This window comes from Hypanus sabinus, chromosome 1 (genome assembly GCF_030144855.1).
Source record: "Hypanus sabinus isolate sHypSab1 chromosome 1, sHypSab1.hap1, whole genome shotgun sequence".
Classification (NCBI taxonomy): domain Eukaryota; kingdom Metazoa; phylum Chordata; class Chondrichthyes; order Myliobatiformes; family Dasyatidae; genus Hypanus; species Hypanus sabinus.
In genome coordinates, this window is record NC_082706.1 from 140,140,320 (window position 1) to 140,167,764 (window position 27,445).

General features: G+C 44.1%; 1 long non-coding RNA gene across 1 annotated transcript; it reads left to right on the forward strand.

The window, feature by feature from the left end:
• The first annotated feature begins 492 nt into the window (after nucleotides 1–492).
• On the forward strand, nucleotides 493–6,000 carry LOC132380034 (uncharacterized). The gene is made up of 3 exons (XR_009507625.1): nucleotides 493–507; nucleotides 3,552–3,705; nucleotides 4,232–6,000. It is a non-coding gene; the product is annotated as an uncharacterized LOC132380034 (long non-coding RNA).
• The last annotated feature ends 21,445 nt before the right edge of the window (nucleotides 6,001–27,445 follow it).

Genomic DNA, 27,445 nt, shown 5'->3' on the forward strand with positions numbered 1-27,445 from the left:
AGTGGGTCCAGGGGCCAGAGCTTCAAGTTCTTTGAAGCTCTCTTCTGGGGGAGGTATGACCTGTTCAAAAGTGACGGGTTGCACCTGAACCTGAGGGGGGGCCAATATTCTCTCAGACAGGTTCATTAGAGCTGTTGGGGAGGGTTTAAACTAATTTGGCAGGGGAGTGGGAACTGGAGTGAAGGGATGCAGAATAGGACGGATGGTGAAAAAAACAAGGTATCCAGCCAAACTCTCGGGAACGGCAGGCAGGTGATGGGACAAGTTTTCAGCCAACAGGGTGAGAATCAGTGCATTAGGGATTCAGAATCAAAATGAGTAGCAAGTACAGTCCTCTAAGTATTATTTATCAATGCATAGAGTAGAAGAAATAAGCTGGATGATTTTCTTGCACTTTTACAGATAGCCAGATATACTGTTGGGGCCATCACTGAGTCGTGGCTGAAGGACGGTTGTAGTTGGGAGCTGAATGTCCAAGGTTACATGTTGTATTGGAGGGATAGGAAGGTAAGCAGAAGTGGTAAACATAAAGTACACTGCAGATGCTGTGGTCAAATCAAGACGTACAAAAAAGCTGGAAGAACCCAGCGGGTCAGGCAGCATCCGTTGAAAGAAACAGTCAACGTTTCGGGTTGAAACCCTTTGTCAGGAGAAGGGTTTCGACCTGAAACGTTGACTGCTTCTTTCAACGGATGCTGCCTGACCTGCTGAGTTCATCCAGCTTTTTTGTACGCCTTGAAGCAGAAGTGGTGATGTGGCTCTGCTGGTAAAGAATGGCATCAAATCATTAGAAAGATGTGACATAGAATTGGAAGATGTTGAACCTTTGTGGGTTGAGTTAAGAAATTGCAAGGGTAAAAAGACCCTGTTGGCAGTTATTTACAGGCTTCCCAATAGTGGTTGAGTTGTGGACCAAGATTACAATGGGAAATAGAAAAGGCATGTCAAAAGGGCAATGTCTGAAGTAAAGGTATTTCAGTGGAGTAAAGGATATTATAGTGGTATGAGACAGGAGTTGACCAAATTACTTTAGAAGGAGATGCTGGAAGGGATGACAGCAGCGTAGCAATGGTGTGAGTTTCCGGAAAAAATGAGGAAGGTGCAGTTTAGATATATTGCAAAAACAAAGAAATACTCAAATGGCAAAACAGTACATCCGTGACTGACAAAGGAAGTCAAAGCTAATGTAAAAGCAAAATAGAGGGCATACAACAAAGCAAAAATTAGCAGGAATATAAAGGATTAGGAAGCTTTTAAAAACCTACAGAAAGCAAATAAAGAAATCATTAGGAGAGAAAAGATGAAATATGAAAGCAAACTAGTAAGCAATATCAAGGTGGATATAAAAAGCTTTTCCAAGTACATAAAAAATAAAAGAGAAATGAGAGTGGATATAGGACCACTAGAAAAATGAGACTGGAGAAATAATGAGGGACAAGGAGATGGCAGATGAAATAAATGAGTATGTTGCATCAGTCTTCACTGTGGAAGACACTTGCAGTATGCCAGGTGTTGAAGAGTGTTATGGAAGAGAAGTGAATGCAGTTACTATTACAAGGGAGAAGGTAGAGATAGATTGTGGAGCCATTAGTAATGGTCTTTCAAGAATCATTGAACACTGGCATGGTTCCAGAGGACTGGAAAATTACAAATGTCACTCCACTCTTTAATAAAGGAGGGAGGCAGCAGAAAGGTAATTATAGACCAATTATCCTGACCACAGTGGTTGAAAAGATGTTGGAGTCAATTGTTAAAGATGAGATTGTGGAGTACGTGATGACACAGGACATGATAGAACAAAGTTAGCATGGTTTCATTAAGGGAAAGTCTTGCTTGACAAACTGATGGGTATTCTTTGAGGAGATTATAAGTTGGATAGATAAAGGAGATGCAGTAGATGTTGTATATTTGGACTTGCAGAAGGCCTTTGACAAGGTACCACACATGAACCTGCTTACCAAGTTAGGAGCCCAAGTTGCTAGCATGGTTAGAGCAATGGCTGATTGGTAGGAGGCAGTGCGTGGGAATAAAAGAATCCTTTTCTGGTTGGCTGTCAGTGAATAGTGGTGTTCCACAGGGGTCGGTGTTAGGACCACTTCCTTTTAAGGTGTATATCAATGATTTGGATGATAAAATAGATGGCTTTATTGCCAAGTTTGCAGATGATACAAAGATTGGTGGAGGGGCAGGTAGCATTGAGGAAACTGGAAGGCTGCAGAAAGACTTAGACAGATTAGGAGAATGGGCAAGGAAGTGGTAAATGAAATACAATGTTCAAAAATGCATGATCATGCACTTTGGTAGAAGAAATAAATATGCGGACTATTTTCTAAACCGGGAGAAACTCTAAAAATCTGAGATGCAAAGGGACTTGGCAGTCCTTATGTAGAACACCATAAAGGTTAACTTGCAGGTTGAGTCAGTGGTGAGGAAGGCAAATGGAATGATAACATTCATTTCAAAAGGTCTAGAATAGAAGAGCAAGGATGTAATGCTGAGGCTTTATAAAGCATGGTGAGGCCTCACCTTGAGTACTGTGAACAGTTTTGGGCTCCTCATCTGAGAAAAGATGTGTTGGCATTGGAGAGGTTTCAGAGGATGTTCACAAGGATGACACCAGGAATGAAAGGGTTATCATATGAGGAAGGCTTGATGACTCTGGGCCTGTACTCACTGGGATTTAGAAGGATGAGGGAGTGTGGAGGCTGGCTTCCAAGATGTGCTGAATTGTGTCCACAACTTGCTGCAGTTTCTTGTGGTCATAGGCAGAACAGTTGGCATAGCAAGCAGTGATGCACCCAGATAGGATTCTTTCTATGATGTGTTGATGAAAGGGTCAAAGATTGTTCTGACCACCTGATGGATAGTTGTAGATTTAACTGGAACAATGTACAACTTGCTGCTGATGCCTTGCTGAGCATTTACCACAGAGACCGAGAAGAAATTTGTCCCACAGTTTGTCATAGTGTTCTTGCTTGAGGGGCACTAGGGAGGCTTGGCTAGCTCGGCTGCAATGTTAAATCTAAGAAGGCAGACAGATTCTTGGTTTAATGTCTGCCATCTGCTCGTACTGGGAATGCCTGAAGCCAATGGAGTGGATTATCCAACAGTGATAAATGTACCTCAGTCTTTTCTAATGGCTCAGGATCAGGGTCTGGAACATGAATTGGTAGGGAGCAGAGAAATAGCCAGTGGGCCAAGTAATAAATCGCAAGGGCTTTTATTAAATACATAGCCTTCACAATTATTTGACAATCTTGAAAATGATAAATCGGTCACAATAACTAAACGACTGCCTCCAGTTTCTTCTTAAAAGTAGAAAGGTAATGACAACAAACTGAGATTTAAACCAATCTAATCTCCACGTCTTTTATTCTGTCATTTGCTGCCTTTCGTCAGCCCAGAGTGAATCTTTGATTAGGGATGTGCTTATAAAGGTTTCTTTTTCTACAAGAACCAAAGAGCTTGCTGCCAAAACTCAATATTGATCAGATTATCAGAGGAGGTTTTGGAATTGCTGAGCTAATGTATCATTTTATATTTTACTTTAGCAGATCCTGTACGTACTCGCTGTGTGGACAGCATGTAAGCATTACTGGAGGAAAGCCAGTGAGGATGTACGACCCAGACTGAGCAAGGCTGTAGGGGAGTGTCACAGACAATAATGGAAACCTATCAGCTATACTCCTCATTCCAAGAGCAAAGGTACACCCACCTTCTCAACACAATAGGTTCACCGAGTTAAAACACATACAGACAGGCCCTTCAGCCCAACTCATTCATGCTGGCCAACATGTCTTTCTGAGCTGCTTCCATCCTGCCTACATCTGCCTATATCCCTACAAACATCTTCTACCTATGTATCTGTCCAAGTGTCTTTTAAACTTTGTCATTGTACCTAGCTCTACTGATTCTTCTGATAGTTTGTTCCATATGCCTCTCTGTGAAAAATAACCTTCAGCTCCATTCCAAATCTTTCCCTTTCACCTTGAACCAGTACCCTCTACCTCACCTGGATAAAAGACTGGCTGTTTACTTTAACAACTGTATGTGCCTCATGAGCATATAAACAAAGTTAAATGTAAATTTATTATCAAAGTACAAATACTGTATGTTACCACATACTAACCTGAGATGTAATTTCTTGTAGGCAATCAAAATGAATCAAATGGTTACATTTATTATCAGAGAATGTATACAGTATATTACCTGAAATTCTTGCTCTTCGCAGACATCCATGAAAAATCGAAGAACCCTAAAAGAATGAATGACAGAAATGGTAGAACACAAATCCCCCTTTCCCCCTCCCACGCACAAGCAGCAACAGAGCATCAACCTCCCCCTATTCCAGCAAAAAGCATCAGCACCCACCACCAACCAAGCACCAGCAAAGCCCCCAAAGAGAGACCATGATCTGCAGTCAACAAAACTATTGCTTGCCAGACAGTTTGGCATGCCACATACTCTCTCTCGCATTAACAAGGGGCAGAGAGATGTCACCCATTTCACAGCAAAAGGGGAGACAAACAGTCGCTGATACAGTCGTACAGTCTGCTGTGTCACTTCTTATTCTGAGATTCTTCAACTCGGGAATCTGCAGCAAACTCTCCCTACCATTGAAAGAATGCGAGAGAGAGAAAGAAGTAGCTCAACTACAGAGACCTCCATCTACAGTATCTGCTGCCGCTAAATCCTGATGTTCCTTCTCCCATGATGCCTCAGTTGGTGGCACTGGCCTGGAATCTGTCATCTACCGAGCCATGCAGATGCACACCCTGGCATCTTCCATGCCATGCCTGGAGAATGTCAGAAAATGGCCAGTGGGTCGGTGAGCTCCAAGAACGGGAACTCATTGCTGTGAAAAATCCAGTGTTTGATTATCATAGTAGAACAACGAACACAGTAGAACAAGGAAATATAATAGAATTAATGAAAAACTAGACCACAAAGAGTAAAAAGCAACCAATTATGCAAAAGAAAACTTTGATCAGTTCACCCCTCAGCCTCCTACAATCCATTGAAGAAAGTCCCAGCCTAACCAGCCTCTGTCTATAACTCAAGAGTTTTAGTCCTTGTAGCATAATTCTCTTTTTGCACGTATTTCACTCTGACCCAATTTCTGTTATTTCTGACTTTTCTAAAATCATTCATTCATTTTGCCCTGTAATTGCTTCAGATTATGAGGTGTGGCGAAACAGAGAGGACAATAGAGCTCTCTAACTTCCCACATCATGCAAGAGGAGCACCCTGAGTTCCATTCACACTGCTCTACCTATGCAGTTGTTGTTGTTCGTCCTTTGGAGTCGAAGACGACCACGACTTCTGTCAGGAGGAGGGTTTGTGACTGTGGGTCCGGAGGTGACTGGTGAGGCCAATCCGGGCCCTGAAAGCTCGCCCACATGTGGGACACGTGAGGGTAGGTGTTGCAGTGGAAGTGGAGGTAGATGGAGCCTTGCACGCGGCACTTTTCCTCTGAGCCTCTGTGGTGCGTCTGATTTCTGCTGCATACGCTCCTTTAGTGGTCCTGCTCCACCAGGTTGGGCAGTCCAGAGCAAGTGAATCCCAGCTACTGGGATTGATGTTGAGGTCTTTAAGGGACACTTTGAGGCAGTCTTTGAAACATTTCTTCTGCCCTCCAACTGAGTGCTTGCCCTGGCTCAGCTCTCCATACAGCAGCTGTTTTGGTACTCGACTGTCAGACATCCTGATGACATGGCCAGTCCATCTGGCTTGGGCTTTCTGTAGGAGGGTGTAGACGCTGTGGGTGCTAGCCCGCTCCAGGACTTCCGTGTCTGGGACTTTGTCCTGCCATCGTACGTGGAGAAGTCTGCAGAGGCAGCTCAAGTGGAAGTGGTTGAGCTGTTTAGCGTGCCTGCTGTAGTCAGTCCAGGAGACTCCGTGAGAATGTATGGGAGCAGAGAGGACTCAGCCTTACCACCAAGCTGAAGGTCTACCGAGCAGTGGTTCACATCACCCTCCTCTATGCCAGCGAGACCTGGACTGTCTACAACACCTATGCAGTAATAAAGAAAGAAATAAACATTTACTGGAAATTGACCTTGGCCTCGGCTTCTCTCTAAAGCATTTTTTAATTGATTTTTTTAATGCATTTTCTACAACACTACAAATAAAAAAAAACCCAAAAACAAAGTAGAAAATTAGTACAGTGCAAGATAAACATACAATAGTAATATAATACAAAATAAGATAATTGAGAAAGCACCCAAGTTGAAGTCATGTAAAGTTAGTGTCCTCCCCAAGCCCCACAACAAAAAAAAACTCCAGACCAACCAAAACAAAATGTAGAAAATATAAATCAGAACATTCAGACCCCCAAAACTGTAAATACACTTGAAAACAGAAGATAATAATGCCTACTACCAAAAAAAAAAGAGCTCTAAGCAAGGACAGGTCCAGTACATATGAATAAGAGAAGCCTCGCCACTTTTGCATTTATCACAAAGGGGACTAATAGGGTAAAATCGAGATCATTTAGATTTGGACATATGAGCTCTATGAACAATCTTAAACTGTAAAAGACAGTGGCGAGCACAAAGAGAAGTTGAATTAACCGATTTGAGAATCGAGTCCCAAATCTCATCAGATAAAGGGATATTTAAGTCATGCTCCCAAGCCATTCTGATTTTATCCACAGGGGCACACCATAAGGATACTAATTTATCACGGATAAAGGATATTAAGCCTTTATCCAGTGGATTACTAGAAAAAAAGAAATCCATAGCATTTTTCTCGGGCATTTCAGGGAAGTTGGGAATTAAAGGATTGATAAAGTGTCTAATTTGGAGATACCTAAAGAAATGGGCATTAGGCAGATTGAACTTAGCATAGAGCTGTTGAAAGGATGCGAAGCGATTATCGATAAAAAGATCTTCAAAATGTCTAATGCCCTTTCTATACCAATCATAGAATGTTGAATCATACATAGTAGGTAGAAAAAGATGAAATTTTGGAAAGATGTTTTTTATAACTTTATCCTGTATTCTGAATCACCATTTATAACCTAACCCTTTAATTGCTCTGTTTGGTTTCTTGGGTGAGACAGATATACGCTTGAGTTCCATTAAATGTCAAATATTATCTTTTGCTTCTTTCCTGGCTAGACGTCTAATTCTCCTTAGATGGAGAGATGTGGCCCCACCCACTCATGCTCAATGGCTTAACAATACCATGTCCTGTTTAGACCTTGAAAAAATCCATTATTCAATTCTTAATTCGGATATAAAGTTTCATAAGGTCTGGGGACCTTTTATTGAGTATTTTCATAGTTTTCCTCTTAATTATGTTTTTTTTCAGTCCCTTGCTCTCTAACGCATTTTGAACCAAAGCCTTAGTTCACCAGTCTAACCCTGTCCACTTTCATTATGGCTGTTTCCACAATGGCTATTCCATTTAAACTTAACTTCTTTTTATTGGCTCTTGCCATTGCCTTATTACCCAATCTGAAACTGCGCAGAAAGTCCCAGCTGGCACTACTTTTTAAATCTCCTGCTTCTGGTGACAAGTAACAGTTCCTGTATGTGGGACTGGAGGAACTATGGAGAGAAATGGACAGTTGATGTTTTAGGCCAGGACCTTTCATCAGGACTGTTTGTCAACTGTTCATTTCCTCCACAGACCCTATCTGACCTGCTGAGTATCACCAGTATTTTGTGTATGTTTTCACCCAGAAAATAGTTACAATCCTGACTATGGTGATAGCGGACTCTGACAATATTTTAAAACTACCTGGATGAGCACTTGAAGATCAGCATGCTGGACTGAAGGACATGTTTTGTATTGCGTTACTCAATGGCTGTCCACATTAACTGTATATAAGGTGGGAATGTGTGGACCAGGCAAGGGATATATGGGCTAACCCATGGATTACAAGCAGAGGCACCAAAGTTTGGTTGAGAGGATATCTCTGTGGGAGAAGAATTGTTTTGTGTTGAACTCACTCTTGGGGTCAAACTTTAAATCTACGTGACAGCGTGAAAACTGCCTTCAAAAGAGGAGTACAGAATGCCAAAGAATGGCTTGGCAGTGGATAGTGCTTTATTGTTGTCACGTGTATTGAGGAATCATGTTTTGCATACTGTCGATACAGTTCATATCATTGCACAGTCCATTGAGGTAGTACAAAGGAAAACAACAGGAGAACTTTGAATGAAGTGTTAGTTACAGAGAGAGTGCAGTGCAGGCAGACAATAAGCTGCAAGGTCACCATGACTAAACTATGAGGTCAAGAGGTCATTGTACTGCACTAGAGGATTGTTCAAGGTTCTTATAACAGTAGGATAGAAGCTGTCCTCAAGCTTGGAGGTACGTGCTTTCAGATTTTTTTTTGCCTTCTGTCTAATGGCTAGATCCCATGAACTACAAGATGTAATTTAGAGGATGTTTCTGTCAGAGGAGAATTGTTATGCATGAACACACTCTTGGGGACAAACTTTAACTCTACAAGACAGAGTGAAGATTATCTTCAAAAGAATTGTTGGGTGTTGACAAGAAAACCAAAGAATGGCTTGTCAGCTGGCAGGGTTTTTCTCCTGCTTGAGACCATGAGTGAAAGATGTGCTTCTGTTGTATACCAAACAGTGTCCCTCAGACTTACAGTTCATGTGCTGTGTTCCTTTAATTCCTTCCCCAGCATTATGTATTGAAAGTCATCCACATAGCACACAGTGGCTGGTAGCTGAACAAAGGGATTACTGGGAGGTTGCCTTCTGCTTTTGTTACTAAGTCTCTCGCTTTGTTACTGAGGTTTGCTTTATGCAGCCATAGCAACCTCAATTTGCTTAGTATGAAGCAAATGTAATGTTAGCATTCTCTTCCAGAGGACTAGAATATAAAAGTAAGGATGTAAAGCTTTATAAGACATTGGTCAGACCATATTTGGAATATTTAAGGCAGTTTTGGGCCCACTATCCAAGAAAGGATGTGTTGGGCCCAAAAGATTTTTAAGAATATGATCTGGGGAATGAGAGGTTAATTTATGAGTAGAGTTTGATGGCTCTGGTCCTGGAGTTTAGAGGAAAGAAGGGGAGCCCATTGAAACCTACTGAATATTGAAGGGCAAACACAAGGAAATCTGCAGATGCTGGAAATTCAAACAACAACAAACACAAAATGCTGGTAGAACACAGCAGGCTAGGCAGCATCTATAGGGAGAAGCGATGTTGACGTTTCGGGCCGAGACCCTTCGTCAGGACTAAACAAAAGGAAAGATAGTAAGAGATTTGAAAGTAGAGGGGGGAGGGGGAAATGCAAAATGATAGGAGTAGACTGGAGGGGGTGGGATGAAGCTAAGAGCTGGAAAGGTGATTGGCGAAAGTGATACAGAGCTGGAGAAGGGAAAGGATCATGGGACAGGAGGCCTCAGGAGAAAGAAAGAGGGGGGAGCACCAGAGGGAGATGGAGAACAGGCAAACAACTAAATATGTCAGGGATGGGGTAAGAAGGGGAGGAGGGGACTTCGATAGAGCAGACATGGACAGGATGTTTCCAATAGTGGGAGAGTCAAGAACTAGAGGGCACAGCCTCAGGATTTAAGGATGTCCCTTTAGTACATAGATGAAGAGAAATTTGTTTAGCTTGATGGTGGTGAATCTGTGGAATTCGTACCACAGGCAGCTGTGGAGGCCAGGTCATTGGGAATATTTAAAGCAAAGGTTGCATAGGTTCTTGATTAACGCACACAAAATGCTGGAGGAACTCCGGGGGTCAGCGTACATTTGTAGAAATGAATAAACAGTCAATGTTTCGAGCCTATACAACACTGGGAAGGAAGGAGAAGCCAGAATAAGAAAGGAGGGGAGGGGAAAAAGTCAAGTTTGAAATGATAGTTGAAGCCTGGTGAACTGGGGAGAGAGATGAAGTAAGAAGCTGGGAGAAGATAGGTGGAAAATGTAAAGGGTTGGAGGAGGAGTATGATAAGAGAGGAGAGTCAACCATGAGAGAAAGGGAAGAAGGACGGACACCAGGGGAAGCTGACAGGCTGGCGAAGGTAGGAGAAGAGGCAAGATGGAAGTTTGAGTGAGAATTGAAGATGAGGGAAGGGGGACTGGAGAAACATTACCTAAAGTTATAGAAATTGATATTCATGTTTTCAAATTGGAGGCTACACAGACAGAATTTGAGATGTAATTGTGAGAAGTGAGAACAACGAGAAGAGTTTAAAAGCGAGAAGAGTATAATTGGAGACAGTTAATCTTCAGCGGTTTGATTGGGGCACGACTGCTCAAGCACATGGATGTCAGCCAGTGAAAATAGTGAAAAGAACTTAAAAGGAGATAGCCTTCTAGAGCGAACGTCCGAGTAGAGGGAGACAGGGCAGGAAGGCTTTGGTTCAATGGGGCTTGGGCGTTAACGGGTCGAGGTGAGGTAGGTTGCATAAGTAGAATACAGACAGGAAGTATGTGTGTGAGCCTGGTTTTCTGTGCTCGGTGTCAGATGTGGGAAGTCCGGGAAACTCCCAACCTCTTGGATGGCCACATCTGCACCAGATGCGTCGAGCTACAGCTCCTTAGGGACCGTGTTAGGGAACTGGAGTTGCAGCTCGATGACTTTTGTCTGGTCAGGAAGAGTGAGGAGATGATAGAGAGGAGCTACAAGCAGGTAGTCACACCGGGGCCTGGGAAGACAGAGAAGTGGCTAACAGTCAGGAGAGGGAAGGGCAGGAGTCCGGGGCTAGAGAGCACACCTGTGGTTGTACCCCTTGACAATAAGTACTCCTGCTTGAAATCTGTTGGGGGGAAATGGCCTACCTGCGGGAAGCAACAGTGGCCATGCCTCTGGCACAGAGTCTGGCCTTGTGGCTCAGAAGGCTAGGGAAAGGAAGAGGATGGCAGCAGTGTTAGGGGACTCTATATTTAGAGGGTCAGACAGGTGATTCTGTGGATGCAGGAAAGAAGAACGAATGGTAATTTGCCTCCCAGATACCAGAGTCCGGGATGTTTCTGATCACGTCCACAATATCCTGAAGTGGGAAGGAGAACAGACAGTGGTCGTGGTACATATTGGTACCAATGACACAGGCAGGAAAAGGGAGGAGGTCCTGAAAGCAGGGAGTTAGGAATGAAGTTAAGAAGCAAGAGCACAAAGGTAGTCATCTTGGGATTACTGCCTGTGCCACGTGACAGTGAGTATAGGAATAGAATGAGGTGGAGGATAAATGTGTGGCTGAGGGATTAGAACAGGGGGCAGGGATTCAAATTTCTGGATCATTGGGATTTCTTGGGGCAAGTTCAACCTGTACAAAAAGGACAGGTTGCAGTTGAATCCCAGGGGAACCAAATATCCTGTCATGGAGGTTTGCTAAGGCTGTTGGGGAGAGTTTAAACTAGAATTGCTGGGGGGTGGGAACCAAACTGAAGAGATGGAGGAAGGGGTGGTTGGCTCACAAATAAAGGAAGCTTGGAGACAGTGTGAGAGGGAGGATAGGCAGGTGATCGAGAAGGGACGTGCTCAGACTGATAGTTTGAGATATGTCTATTTTAATGCAAGAAGCATAATGAACAAAGTGAATGAGTTTAGAGTGTGGATCAATACTTGGAGCTATGATGTTATGCCCATTACAGAGACTTGGATGGCTCAGGGGCAGGAAAGGTTACTTTGAGTGCCAGGCTTGAGATGTTTCAGAAAGGACAGTGAGGGAGGCAAAAGAGGTACTGTTGATCAGAGATGGTGTCGTGGCTGCAGAAAAGGAGGAAGACATGAAGTCTATGAAGTTTCTGTGGGTGGAAGTTAGGAACAGAAAGGTGTTTTCTATAGACCACCCAATAGTAACACAGTAAGACAGTTTTTGGAAAGATGTAATAATAACAGGATTGTTGTGGTGGGAGATTTTGTTTTCCCAAATATCGATGAGCATGTCCCTAGATCGAGGGTTTGAGATGGGGTAGGGTATGTTAGGTGTTTTCAGGAAGGTTTCTTAACACAATATGTAGATAAGCCTACAAGAGGAGAGGCTGCACTCGATCTGATTACTAAGGGCTTCAAAGCTTTTGGGGAGAGGCCAGGAGAATGAGGTTGTGAGGGAAAATATAATCTGTCATGATTGAAAGACAGAGCAGTCTTGATGGGCCAAATGGCCTAATTCTGCTCCTATATCTTATTGTCTAATGTAAGCAGTCCTCAGGTACAACAGGGCTTTGTTCCTAAGATCTGTTGGTGCATCAGAAGTAAATAAAACAGTGTGCGGGACAGAGTCACAGGAGATCAAGCAGGGTAGACCAGCTACCACCAGCATCATTGATTCGATGATTGACTCCACTCAGTCCCCAATTGTTGTGGCTCAAGTCAATGGATAGGGAAGGCAAGGGGAAATGTCCCATTTCTTCCCGGCAATAGATACCTGAGGCCCTACGGAAGCAGGTAAATCCATCCCCATTCATTCCACTGCTCTCACAAGTACTCACTTGAAACATAGAGGTATAGATTCAGAATACAACAGTAAGAAACCAGCCCTTTGGTCCATCTGACTTGATCTTCCATCTTGTTCTTGGTCTCTACAGTGACTCTACAAATTTCTGGTGGCAATTCCCTTTGGAAAGCCCTACAGAATCTACTTCTTTTTCCCTCTCAGGCACCAAGTTCCAAATCAACGTAACTCACTGATTTAAAAATCTCCTGCTTCCAGGGGAGCAATCACTGTCTGTAACAGCAGCAGATGTGAGAAGGACTCTGCAGAGAGTCAACCCCCATAGGCTGACAGGCCAGACAGCACCCCAGGCTGAATCCTCAGGGAGTGTGCACACCAGATCATTGACATCTTCATTGACATCTTCATGGACACCTTCAACATTTCACTCATCCAGGCTGTTGTGCCCCCTTGTTTCAAATCAGCCATCATCATCCCTGTACCAAAGAACTCTACACTCTCAGAGCTGAACAACTTCCATCCGGTGGCACTGATGCCAATCATCATGAAGTGCTTTGTACGGTTGGTAAAGGTACATATCAAAACTCCATCGCTGCCACATTAGACACTCAGCAATATGCTTATTGATGGAGCCACTCTACGACAGATACCATAGCATTTGTTATGTACCTGGCCTTGACACTCAGGGACACTTCTGTCAGATTGCTTTTTCTGGATTTCATTTTGGCATTCAGCAGTATTGTTTCACAGATCCTGGTGAACAAACACCTAGTTCTTGGTCTAATTACACCACCTTGCAACTGGATATTGCACTTCCTAACCAACAGACCTCAGATAGTCAGGATACTCAACCGTTCCTCCCTCCTCATCATCCTCAACATGGGTGTGCTCCAGGGATGTGTTCTAAGCCCATGCTGTACACTCTGCTCACACATGAGTGCACGATAAAACACCCAGGTATTCACATTGTCAGGTTTGCTGATGACATGTCAGTGCTGGTGTTCAGCACCAACATCAATGAGATGCCCTACAGAGAGGAGGTGGAAGAGCTCAAGGACTGGTTCCAGGCAAATAACCTTTCCCTCAATGTCATCAAGAGAAAGGAGATGTTAATCGACTTGGAGAATGTACATCATTCACACCCCTCTTTACATCAGCAACACAGCAGTGAGCAGCTTCAAACTCCTGGGAGTGAACATCTCACACAACTTCTCACTGTCCCAGGCACATCCTGCACAACCAAGAAAGCTCACCAAAACCTCCACTTTCTGAAGAGGCCGAAGAGAGCTGGGCTATGCACATCAATTCTTACAACCTTCTACAGATGTGCAGTAGAGAGCATCCTAACATGTTGCATCACCGCATGGTACAGAAAATGCTCTGTGATGGGCAGGAAGGCTTTACATCTGGTAGTCAATACTGCCCGATGTATCATTAGCAGCAGTCTACCTGTCATCAAGGACGTATGTACAGAAAGATGCTGGATAAAGGCCAGTAATATCATTAAGAATCCCACCAATCCTGCTCATGGACTGTTCGTCCCACTTCCATCAGGGAGGAAGCTATGGAGCATTCACGCCAGATTCAAAAACATTACTTTCCTAAGCAGTAAAGCTGATCAACTCCTCCACCCACTAACTTACCCCACCACACAACTTCATCATTTCCTGTCAGAGTTGCCTTATGTACAGACACTCATGTACCTAGCGTAATTTTATGGACATAATCAATTTATACAGCTTTCATATATATTTATATTTATTGTGGGTTTTATTGTGTTCTTCACTCAGTGTGTTTTTATATTCTGCATTGGATCTGGAGTAATAATTATTTCATTCTCCTTTACATTTGTGTACTGGAAATGACATTAAACAATCTTGAATTATGAATCTTCAATCTTCCCTTGGGTTCCTTTCCATCGGGTACTGCAAATATTTTCTTCAAATATCCTGTGTCCACCGCCCTTCAAACTTTCAATTATATTTCTCTGATTTCTCCTGTGCGTCATATATATATATCACTCTTTAATTAGAAAATATAACTAAGGTCCCATGTGATCTTACACAATGCCTTAAATGCTGGAAATTCGAGCTGGCAGAGCCCTGGGGAGTGTTGTCGAGCAGTCTGACCTAGAGGTATAATTCCCTGAAAGTGGCAATGCAGGCAGAAAAAGCAGTGAAGAAAGAGTGTGGGGCACACTTGCTTTTGTCGACATTGACTTTAAGAGATGGGAATTGGACACCACTTTTCAGCCATACAAGACTTTGGTGAGACTGTATTCAGAGTATTGTGTGCAGTTCTGGTCAGCATACTAGAGAAAGGATGTGATTGGGCTAAAGAGGGTACACAAAGGATTCACAACGATGGCTTTGTTCTCTTTCTTTGTGAAATAACTAGTATCACTAATATTAACAATTTGTTCACCTGTGTTAATAAATTACCTATTTATGCTGTGTAGTGATAGTGGCATCTTAACTACATGTAAGTTGGTGCCCAGATTTCCTTCATTTCAGGTCTGATCGGAATATATCTTATATCCAGTTGTTAATTTACAAATTATCATGACACCATTTTAGTATTCCTATTGTTAGCTTGAAAAGTATTTCAAAATGATTTTTGCTGGGGCATTGACAGAGTAAATGCACTCAGTATTTTTTCCAGATCTAGGGAATCAAAAACTAGAAGTATTTAAAAGGGCCCTGAGGCAACTATTTTACAGAAAGGGTGGATTGCATTAGAAATGAGCTACCAGAGACAGCTAAAACAGTAGCTTTTTAAAAGAGGCTGGACAGATTCAGATTTAGACCTATTTACCGCATTTTTAAGCTGAATATTAGAATTGGATTGTACGTGTGTACTTTGACAATAAGCTGAACGTTCGAACCTTTGAACATGTACATTAAAACTTACAGTGAAATGCATCCAATCATTTCTAATTCACGTGCAGGTCTATGAACTGGAGAAGTTTAGAAGATTATAGGCCAAATGCTGCAAATGAGATGAGCTAAGATAGGGCATTTTGGTTAGTATAGACCAGTTGGGCAAAAGGGCTTGTTTCTGTACTGTATAACTCTATGACTCTATGATATCTCCCTCCCTCTCTCTATGATCTCTACCTCTATTTCTATCCCATCCAATCTGATTCAGTCTTTAACCCCCTCCTGTCTTGTTTTTTGTCTTTACCAATTCTGATGAAGGATCTCAGACCTGAAGCACCATCTGTTCCACATCCCAAAGACACTCGCTGACCGACTGCATTTCCAGTACATTCTGTGTTTCTTTCATATTTCATGCATCTGAATATTTTAAAAAAAATTATTTTAGCTTTCTCATTTTTCCAAAACTGATGAAGTTTGACCTGAAATGTTTCCTGGTTTGTCCCTCCAGTTGCTCCTTTCCAGCAGTGTTATGACAAAAAGCCAAGCTTCTCTTTGCTTGTTCACTCATATCTATGTTTTATTCTAACACTCAAAGAGATTTGGCACTCCCTCCAACAGTCTCTGTGAGTTTGGATAACTGCCCATTTACACCACACTGCCTGTTGCACTGTGTAGTCTCAGAATATTAAACCTTCCCAGTGACTCTGTCCCTCCTGTTATCAGACTCTTGAATGCAAAAATGGACTCTTGATCTCTCAATCTGCCTCATTATAGAAACATAGAAAATATACAGCACAATACAGGCCAATTTGGCCCACAAAGCTGTGTCGAACATGTCCCTACCTTAGAACTACCGAGGCTTTACCCATAGTCCTCTATTTTTCTAAGCTCCATGTAGCCATCCAGGAATCTCTTAAAAGACCCTTTTGTTTCTGCCTCCACCACCGCTGCTGGCAGCCCATTCCACGCGCTCATCACTCTCTGCGTAAAAAACTTACCCTGACATCTCATTTGTATCTAATGCCAAATGCCTTAAAACTATGCCCTCTCATGCTAACCATTTCAACCCTGGGGAAAGCCTCTGACTATCTACACGATCAATGCCTCTCTATTTTGTACACCTCTATCAAGTCACCTCATCCTCTGTCGCTCCAAGGAGAAAAGGGTGAGTTCGCTCAACCTATTCTCACAAGACATGCTCCCCAATCCAGGCAACATCCTTGTAAATTTCCTCTACTGCCTTTCTATGGCTTCCACATCCTTCCAATAGTGAGGCCACCAGAAATGAGCACTGTACTCCAAGTGGGGTCTGACCAGGGCCCTATATAGCTGCAACATTACTTCTAGGCTCTTAAACTTAGTCCCACGATTGATGAAGGCCAATGCACTGTATGCCTTCTTCACCACAGAATCAAACTACATAGCAGCTTTGAGAGTCCTATGGACTCAGACCCCAAGATCCCTCTGATCCTCCACACTGCCAAGAGTTTTACCATTAATGCTATTTTGTACCATCATATCTGACCTACCAAAATGAACCACCTCACACTTATCTGGGTCGAACTCCATCCGCCACTTCTCAGCCCAGTTTTGCATACAATCAATGTCCCGTTGTAACTTCTGACAGCTCTCCACACTATCCACAATACCCCCAACCTTTGTGTCATCAGAAAATTTACTAACCCATCCTTTCACTTCCACATCCAGGTCATTTATAAAGATCACAAAAAGTAGGGGTCCCAGAACAGATCCCTGAGACCCCACTGGTCAATGGCCTCCATGCAGAATATGACCCATCTACAACCACTCTTTGCCTTCTGTGGGCAAGTCAGTTCTGGATCCACAAAGCAAAGTCCCCTTGGATCCCATGCCTCCTTACTTTCTCAAGAAGCCTTGCATGAGGTACGTTATAAAATGCCTTGCTGAAATCCATATATACTACATCTACTGTTCTACTTTCATCAATGCGCTTAGTCACATCCACAAAAAATTCAATCAGGCTTGTAAGGCATGACCTGCCCTTGACAAAGCCATGCAGACTATTCCTAATCATTTTATGCTTCTCCAAATGCTCTTAAATCCTGCCTCTCAGGATCTCCTCCATTAACTTACCAACCACTGAAGTAAGACTCACTGGCCTATAATTTCCTGGGCTATCCCTACTCCCTTTCTTGAATAAGGGAACAATATTCACAACTCTCCAGTCCTCTGGAACCTCTCCCATCCTCATTGATGATGCAAAGATCACCGCCAGAGGCTCAGCAATCTCCTCACTCACTTCCCACAGTAGCCTGGGATATATCCCTTCCAGACCCAGTGACTTATCCAATTTGATGCTTTCCAAAAGCTCCAGCACATCCTCTTTCTTAATATCTACATTCTCAAGCTTTTCAGTCCGCTGTAAGTCATCCCTACAATCACCAAGATCCTTTTCCATAGTGAATACTGAAGCAAAGTATTCATTAATACCTCTGCTATTCCTACGGGTTCCATACACACTTTTCCATTGTCACACTTGATTGGTCCTATTCTCTCATGTCTTATCCTCTTGCTCTTCACATACTTGTAGAATGCCTTGGGGTTTTCCTTAATCCCGTCCTTCTCATGACTCCTTCTAGCTCTTCTAATTTCATTCTTAAACCCCATCCTGCTAGCCTTATAATCTTCTAGGTTCAATGCTAGCCTTATAATCTTCTAGGTTCATATCATTACCTAGTTTTTGAACCTTTCATAAGCTCTTCTTTTCTTCTTGACTAGAATTACAACCATCTTTGTGCACCACGGATCTCGTACCCTACCATCCTTTCCATGTCTCATTGGAACATACCTACTCAGAACCCCACACAAATATCCCCTGAACATTCACCACATTTCTTCAGTATGTTTCCCTGAGAACATCTGTTTCCAATTTATACTTTCAAGTTCCTGCCTTATAGCCTCACAATTCCCCTTACTCCAATTAAACGATTCCCTAACTTGTCTCTTCCTATCCCTCGCCAATGCTATGGTAAAGGAGATAGAATTGTGATCACTATCTCCAAAATGCTAATCTACATATTGTGTTAAGAAGCCTTCCTGGACACACCTAACAGACGCCACCCCATCTAAACCCCTCAAAACCCCTCAAAACCCCTGACTCTAGGGAGATGCCAATCAATATTTGGGAAATTAAAATCTCCCACTACAACAACCCTGTTATTACTTCTTTCCAGAATCTGTCTCCCTATCTGCTTCCTGATGTCCCTGTTACTATTGGGTGGTCTATAAAAAACACCCAGTAGTTATTGACACCCAGTAGTTAAAACACCCTTCCTATTCCTAACTTCCACCCACAGAGACTCCGTAGACAACCTCTCCATGACTTCCTCCTTTTCTGCAGCCATGACACTATCTCTGATCAACAGTGCCACGCCCCCACCTCTTTTGCCTCCCTCCCTGTCCTTTCTGAAACATGTATAGCCTGGAACTTGAAGTAGCCATTCCTGCCCCTGCACCATCCAAGTCTCTGTAATGGCCACAACATCACAGCTCCAATTACTGATCCTTGCTCTAAGCTCATCTGCTTTATTCATAATATTCCTCGCATTAAAATAGACACGTCTCAAACCATCGGTCTGAGTGTGTCCCTTCTCTATCACCTGCCTATCCTCCCATTCACACTGCTTCCAATCTTTCTCTATTTGCGAGCCAACCTCCTTTTCCTCTGTCACTTCAGTTCCGTTCCCACGCCCCAGCAATTCTAGTTTAAACTCTCCCCAGTAGCCTTAGCAAACCTTCCCACCAGGATACTGGACCCCTCAGATTCAAGTGTAACCCATCCTTATTGTACAGGCCACACCTGCCCCAAAAGAACTCCCAGTGTTCCAGATATCCTCCACCTCACTCTATTCCTATACTCACTGTCACATGGCACAGGTAGTATTCCCGAGATTACTACCTTTGAGATCCTGCTTTTCAACTTCTTTCCTAACTCCCTGAAGTCTGTTTTCAGGACCTCCTCCATTTTCCTACCTATGTCATTGGTACAAATATGTACCAAGACCTCTGGCTGTTCTCCTTCCCACTTCAAGGTATCATGGATGCAATCAGAAACATCCCACACTCTGGCATCTAGGAGGCAAACTATCATCTGAGTTTCTTTCTTTCCTGTTTCACCCCCTTACTACTGCTAATGTGGTCCCTTATTACCGCTGCCATCCTTTTCCTTACCCTACCCTTCAGAGCCACAGGGCCAGATGCTGTGCCAGAGGCACAACCACTGTTGCTTCCCCCAGGTAGGCCATTCCCCCAACAGTACTCAAGCAGGAATGCTTATTGTTAAGGGGGAGCCACAGGGGTACTCTCTAGTACCTGACTTTTCTTCTTTCCTCTCCTGACTGTGACCCACTTGTCTGTGTCCCGTGGCCCTGGTGTGACCACCTGCCTATAGCTCCTCTCTATCACCTCCTCGCTCTCCCTGACCAGGCAAAGGTCATCAAGCTGCAGCTCCAGTTCCCTAATGCGGTCTCTAAGGAGCTGCAGATCTTCACACCTGGTGTAGATGTGGTTGTCTGGTAGTCCAGGAGTCTCCAGAACCTCCCACATCTGACACTGAGCACAGAAAACCGACCTCACACACATACTTTGTCTTTATTTTCAACAGATTACCTACCTGACCACGACCCTTTATCGCTGAAGCTCCGTTGAGCCAAAGCCTTCCTACTCTGTCTCCCTCTACTCTGTCGCCCGCTCCTCCGATGCTTGCTCTGTAAATCTGTCTTCCTTTTAAACTCCTCCCGCTGTTCTCACTGGCCAACCTCCACGCGCTTGTGCAGTTGTGCCCCGTTCAAACCGCTGAAGAAATAATTATGATTTTGCGCTTTATTATTTACCTGCACTGCACCCTACAATCCTAGTTTTCATTCCCCTTTCCTGTCTGTTTCCACCTGTTTTACTGATGTCCCTCAGGGGAGGAATCCTGCTGTCCTTACCTGGTCTGGCCAATGTATGACTCCAATGTGGTTGACTCTTAAATGCCCTCTGAAATGGCCTGGCGAGCCACTCAGATGTATGTAACCACTAAAAAGAATATCATAAGGAATGAACTGGGACGGTGAACCAAGAGTGGCTCGGTAGTACCACCACAGACTGAGCTGGTCAGGTCCTACTGGATATAGCTGCTAGCCTGGAACTACAGCAGGTGGTGAGGGAACCAACAAGAGGGAAAAGCACACTTGACCTCATTCTCGCGACCTGCCTGAGCATCTCGCATAAGCAGCTGCCCATAACAGCATTGGTACAAGTGACCACTGCACTGTTTCTGTGGAGACTAAATCCCACCTCCCCATATTGTGTGGCACTGCCACCATGCTAAATGGGATGGAATTGAAACAGATCTAGCAGCCCAAGACTGAGCATCTACGAGATGCTGTGGGCCATCAGCAGCAGCAGAACTGTACTCCACAACAATCTGTAACCTCACAGCCTGGCACATCCCCCACTCTAACATTACCTGGGTCAATGAGAAGTGCAGGGGGGCATGCCAAGAACAACACCAGGCATTCCTCAATACAAAGCGTCACCCTGGTGAAGCCACGATGCAGGACTATCTGCTTGCCAAACACCAGAAGCAGTAAGTAATAGACAGAGCTAAGTGATCCCATAACCAACAGATCAGATCTAAGCTCTGTAGTCCTGCCACATCTAGCTGTGGACGGTGGTAGACAATCAAACAACTCACTGGAGGAGGAGGCTCCACAAGTGGCAAGTAACATTCGAGCCATGCAAGTGTCAGGCAATGGCCATCTCCAACAAGAGAGGATCTAACCATCATCCCTTGGCATTTGGTGGCATCACCATCACTGAATCCCCCACTATCAACATCCTGGGGGTGACCATTGACAGGTCTAGCCATATAAACACCATGGCTATCAGAGCAGGTCAAAGGCTAGGAACCCTGCGGCGTGTAACTCCCCAAAGCCTGTCCACCATCTACAAGGCTCAGGTCAGGAGTGTAACGGAATATTCGCCACTTGCCAGGATGAGTGCAGCCCCATCAACACTCAAGAAGCTTGACACCATCCAGTACAAGGCAGCCCACCTGATTGGTATCCCTTCTAGAAGCATCCAATCCCTCTCCCATCGATAAACAGTTGCAACAGTGTGTACTATCTACAAGATGCACTGCAACAACACACCGAAGTTCCTAAGACAGCACTTCCAGACCCACATCCACTACTATCTAGAATGACAAGAACAGCAGATACCTGGGAACAGCACCACTTGGAAATCCCCCTCCAAGTCACTCAACATCCTGACTTGGAAACATATCGCCATTCCTTCATTGTAGCTGGGTCAAAATCATGGAATTCCCTCACTAACCTACACCTGAGGGACTGCAGCAGTTCAAGAAGGCAGTTCATCACCACCTTGTCAAGAGCAACAACAGATGGGCAATGAATGCTGGCTTAGCTGGTGATACCCACATGCCAAAAATTAATTAAAAATCTCATACTTTAACCTTCTGGGTCCCTATCCCAGCTCCCAACTGTTTCCTTTATCTGTTCCAATTATAACCTTCCTACACAGGAAAGGCTTCCAGCAAAATAGGCCGAACAGCAGCAAATGGAACACCCTTAGGTAGGCAACTTGGGCAGCGTGGACAAATCGGGCCGACCGGCCAGTGCCTGTGCTGTTTGAGTTTGTCTTTTCTCCCTATGGCTGTGAGGGTTTCCTCCGGGTGCTCTGGTTTCTTCCCACATTTCAAAGATGTACAGGTTAGTGGATAATTGGTCACATGGATATAAATAGATGTTGCAGGCTCATTGGGCAGAGAGGGCCTGTTACCATGGTATATCATTAAATGAAATAAAGAGACTCTAAAATAAAATACCCTTGCTTATGTATCATATCTACAGCCTTTGGTGTATTTGCTTCACCTACCAGTCTCTGTCTCTATACACCCCACCCACCTCCCCAACCCTTACCTGACCCATCTGTCTCTTACCTCTCTCCTATCACCTGCCAGCCTCTGTCACTATACACCCCACACACCTCCCCAACCCTTACCTGACTCCATCTGTCTCTTACCTCTCTCCTATCACCTACCAGCCTCTGTCACTATACACCCCACCCACCTCCCCAACCCTTACCTGACCCATCTGTCTCTTACCTCTCTCCTATCACCTGCCAGCCTCTGTCACTATACACCCCACCCACCTCCCCAACCCTTACCTGACCCATCTGTCTCTTACCTCTCTCCTATCACCTGCCAGCCTTTGTCACTATACACCCCACCCACCTCCCCAATCCTTACCTGACTCCATCTGTCTCTTACCTCTCTTCTATCACCTGCCAGCCTCTGTCACTATACACCCCACACACCTCCCCAACCCTTACCTGACTCCATCTGTCTCTTACCTCTCTCCTATCACCTACCAGCCTCTGTCACTATACACCCCACCCACCTCCCCAACCCTTACCTGACCCATCTGTCTCTTACCTCTCTCCTATCACCTACCAGCCTTTGTCACTATACACCCCACCCACCTCCCCAACCCTTACCTGACTCCATCTGTCTCTTACCTCTCTCCTATCACCTGCCAGCCTCTGTCACTATACACCCCACACACCTCCCCAACCCTTACCTGACTCCATCTGTCTCTTACCTCTCTCCTATCACCTGCCAGCCTCTGTCACTATACACCCCACCCACCTCCCCAACCCTTACCTGACTCCATCTGTCTCTTACCTCTCTCCTATCACCTGCCAGCTGCTGATCCTTTACTCCACATTCCAGCCTCTCACCCCACTCCGTCTGCCTATCATCCTCTGGTTTTACATATCATGTTTCAGAATCAAGTTTATCATCACTGATAAACTTTACTGAGTAAACGGAGTAAAGTCACAGTAGTTGGGTCTCTGGCACTGAGTCTGCCTGCCTCTGTGACATAGGAGGGAAGGGAGGAGAAAAGGCACACTGTGGTGATAGGAGATTTGTTAGTTAGGGAAACAGACAGGAGGCTCTGTGGGCAAGAGTGAGATTCCCAGATGGTATGTTACCTTCTGGGTGAGGGATAGCTCAGATCAAGTCCTTAGCATTCTTAAGTGGGAGGGTGAACAGCCAGACATTGTGGTCCATGTAGATACCAATGACATGGGTAGGATGAGTGATGAAGTTCTGTATAGTGAGTTCAGGGAGCTAGGTGCTAAGTTAAAGGGCAGGACCTCCAGGGTTGTGATCTCAGGATTGCTATCTGTGCCATGCATCACTGAGGCCATAAATAGGAAGATTATACAGCATAATATGTGGCTAAGGAGTTGGTGTAGAAGGGAGAGCATAAGATTTTTGGATCACTGGGCTCTCCTCCAGGGAAGATGGGACTTATGCAAAAGGGGCAGTTTGCACCTGAACTGGAGGGGGATTAATATCCTAGCAAGAAGTTGTGTTAATGGTGCACAGTGGGGTTTAAACTATGGTTGCTGGGGGGTTGGGAACCAGAGTGCCAGAACAGTTAGCGGAGAGGTTGTGGAGGTAGATGTTGGTAAGACCTCAGACAAAGTCAGGAATCAAAAGGTTGAGTATGGTGTGACTAATGTCCTGAGCTGCCAATATTTCAATACAAGAAGTATCATAGCAAAGGTGGGTGATAGCGCTGAAGATGAGGCAGCTGATTTACAAATAGAGGCAATGTGTAGTGAGGAGAAGCCACTGATAGGGAAAAATTGCAGTCAACAAGATGAGATGCAAAGCAAAAATTAGTAGGAAGTTACAGAATTGGGAAGCTTTTAAAAATCAGCAGAAGGCAACTAAGAAGTCATTAAGAAGGAAAAGATGGAATACAAAAGTAAGCCAGCCAATAATATTAAAGAAGATACCAAAAGTTTATTCAGATACATGGAGTGTAAAAGAGAGGCAAGACTGGATATTGAACTGCTGGACAATGATGCTGGAGAGGTAGTAACGGGGGACAAGGAAATGGTGAGTGAACTGAATAAGTATTTTGCACCAGTATTCACTATAGAAGACAATAGCTGTATGGTGAAAGTTCCAGGTGTCAGGGGTCATGAAGTGTGTGAAGTACCATAACTAGAGAGAAGGTTCTTAGAAAACTGAAAGGTCTGAAGGTAGATAAGTCACCTGAACCAGATGGTGTACACCCCAGAGTTCTGAAAGTGGTAGCTGAAGAGATCATGGTGGCATAAGTACAGAACTTTCAAGAATCACTAGATTCTGGAATGGTTCTGGAAGACTGAAAAATTGCAAATGTGACTCTACTCTTCAAGAAGGGAGAGAGTCAGAAGAAAGGAAACTATAGGCCAGTAAGCCTGACCTTAGTGGTTGGGAAGATGTTGGAGTTGTTTATTAAGTTGATTATCTCCTCAAAAGTAATCAGGAACTCCAAGATCTGGCCTCAATACCTCTGTGCAATTGAATCCTGGATTTCCTCACTTGTCACCCCAGTCAGTTCAAACTGGCCAAAACATCTCCTCCACAATCTTCATCAGCACACGAGCACCTCAGGGATGTGCATTTAGCCCCCTGCTCTACTCACTTTATACCTATGACTGTGTGGCTGTGATGAACTACATATACCTATCTGGACACGGCCCTTGCTGACTGCTTCTGTGGCTCCTCCCACAGACCCCTGTATAAAGGCAATCAAGGCCTGAGCCCAGCCTCTCAGTCTCCAGGATGTAGTATGGTGGTTATTCACTGCTTGTTCCTTCTTCCAGTCAATAAAAGCCGATATCTCGCCTTACGTCTCAGAGTGAGTTATTGATGGTGCATCAGTGGCTAAATACAGCTCCAACACCATATACAAGTTTGCTGGTGACACCACTGTTGTGGGCTGCATTCAGGAAGGAGATGAAAACTTGGCTGAGTGGTGTAATAACAACAAGCTCTCACTCAACATCAATAAGGCTAAGGAAACGATTGCAGACTTCAAGAGAGGGAATTGAGAGGTCCATGAGCCAGTAATAATCGGAAGATCAAAGGTGGAGAGAGTCAGTAACTTTAAATTCCAGGGTGTCACTATCTCAGAGGACCTATCCCGGACCCATCAAATAAACATAATTGGGAAGAAAGCACGGCAGCACCTCTATTTCCTCAGGAGCCTGCAGAGGTTCAGCATGTCATTAAAAACCTTGGCAAACTTCTATAGATGTGTAATGGAAAGTGTGCTGACTGACTGCATGTCAGCCTGGCATGGGAACACCAATGCTTTAGAGTGGAAAATCCTACAAAAGGTAGTGGATACTGCCCAGTACATCATGAGTGGGACCCTCGCAACCATTGAGCACATCGATATAAAATGTTGTCATAGAAAAGCAGTATCAGTCATCAAAGATTCTCATCACACAGGCCGTGCTCTTTCCTTGCTGCTGCCATCAGGTAGAAGATTCAAATGCCTCAGGACTCGCACCACCAGTTTCAAGAACAGTTACTACACCTCAACCATCAGGCTCTTGAATAAAGGGGAATAACTACATTCATTTAAGGACTCATTGGAGGACTCGTATTGTTATTTCATGCTCGTTATTTATTGCTATTTATTTATATTTGCATTTGTACAGCTTGTTTACAGTTAATAGTTCCTGATGCTTAGAGTTTACAGCTACTGATCTATAGATATGCTAGGTAAGCCCTCAGAAAAAGATTCTCAGAGTTGTATGTGGTGACGTATGTACGCTGATAATGAATTTTATTTTGAACTTTGAAGTTTGAAGGTATGAGGTCTCAGGGTAGTTGGAAGCACATGATAAAATAGATTGTATTCAGCATGGTTTCCTCAAGGGAAAGTCTTGCCAGGCAAAACTGTTGGAATTCTTTAAAGAAATAACAAGCAGAATAGACAAAGGAGAATTGGTTGATGTGGAGTACTTGGATTTTCAGGAGGCATTTGTCAAGATACCACACATGAGGCTGTTTAATAAGCTACGAGCCTATTGTATTACAGGAAAGATTCTTGCATGAGTAAAGCAGTGGTTGGTTGGTACGAGTCAAAGAGTGGGAATAAAGGGAGTCTTTTCTGATTGGCTGCCAAAGACTAGTGTTGTTCTACAGGGGTCTGTGTTGGAATTGCTTCTTTTTATATTATGTTTGTATATGTCAATGATCTGGAGGATTGAATGGCCTTTCATGTGAAGTATGTTTGATGGCTCTGGGCCATTATTCACTAGAATTCAAAAAAATGAGGGGTGACCTCATTGAAACCTATCAAGTAGTGAAAGGTCTTGATACAGTGGATGTGGAGAGAATGTTTCCTATGGTAGGAGGGTCTAGTCGGAGGATACAGTCTCAGGGTAGAGCAGTGTCTTTTAGAATAGATGAGGAAGAATTTATTTAGCCAGAAAGCGCTGTATTTGTGGAATTCTTTGCCACAGGCGGGCAAGCCTTTAAGCACATTTAAGGCAGAGGTTTATAGATTCTTGATTAGTCAGGGGATGAAGGGATACAGGGAGAAGGCAGGAGATTAGGGCTGAGAGGAAAATTACATTGGCCATGATGAAATGACAGAGCAGACTTGATGGGCCAAATGGCCTAATTCTAGGTTCAAATGTACAATTTAATGTCAGAGAAATGTATACAATATACATCCTGAAATGTTTTTCCTTCGCAACCCATCCACGAAAACACAGGAGTGCCCCAAAGAATGAATGACAGTTAAACGTTAGAACCCCAAAGTAGCCCGAGCTCCTCCCTCCCATGTGTAAGCGGCAGCGAGCAACAATCCTCTCTCCCCCCACCAGCAAAAAAAGCATCGACACCCGCCACTGAGCACTCAAGCGTGAGCAAAGCAATAGCAAAGACACAGACTTGCAGTTACTCCAAAGACTTGTCATTTTACCCAGTCTTCGACATATCGCAGGTTCTCTCTCTCCCTAACAAGGGAGAAAGATGAGTCTCCATTTTCCCAGCAAGCAGGGAGGCATAACAAACAACTCGCTGGTTTATGATGTTAAAAGTTAGTTATGTCGCTTTTTTCAAGCTCTGTGCCTGAAGATCACAAAGATCCCAGGTCTCCAGGCACACAGCTGTAGATATTTTGATTCCCCCAATGACACACGGGTCTCCTATTGTGACACCAATCCTCAATTCACCCATCTCTAGAGCCCCAAGATCCTCAGCTTCTGAATCCAAGCCGGACTCTTAGGCCGAGCCTTTGGCGTGTCGAACAACAGCCAGTTATGGAATCCCGAG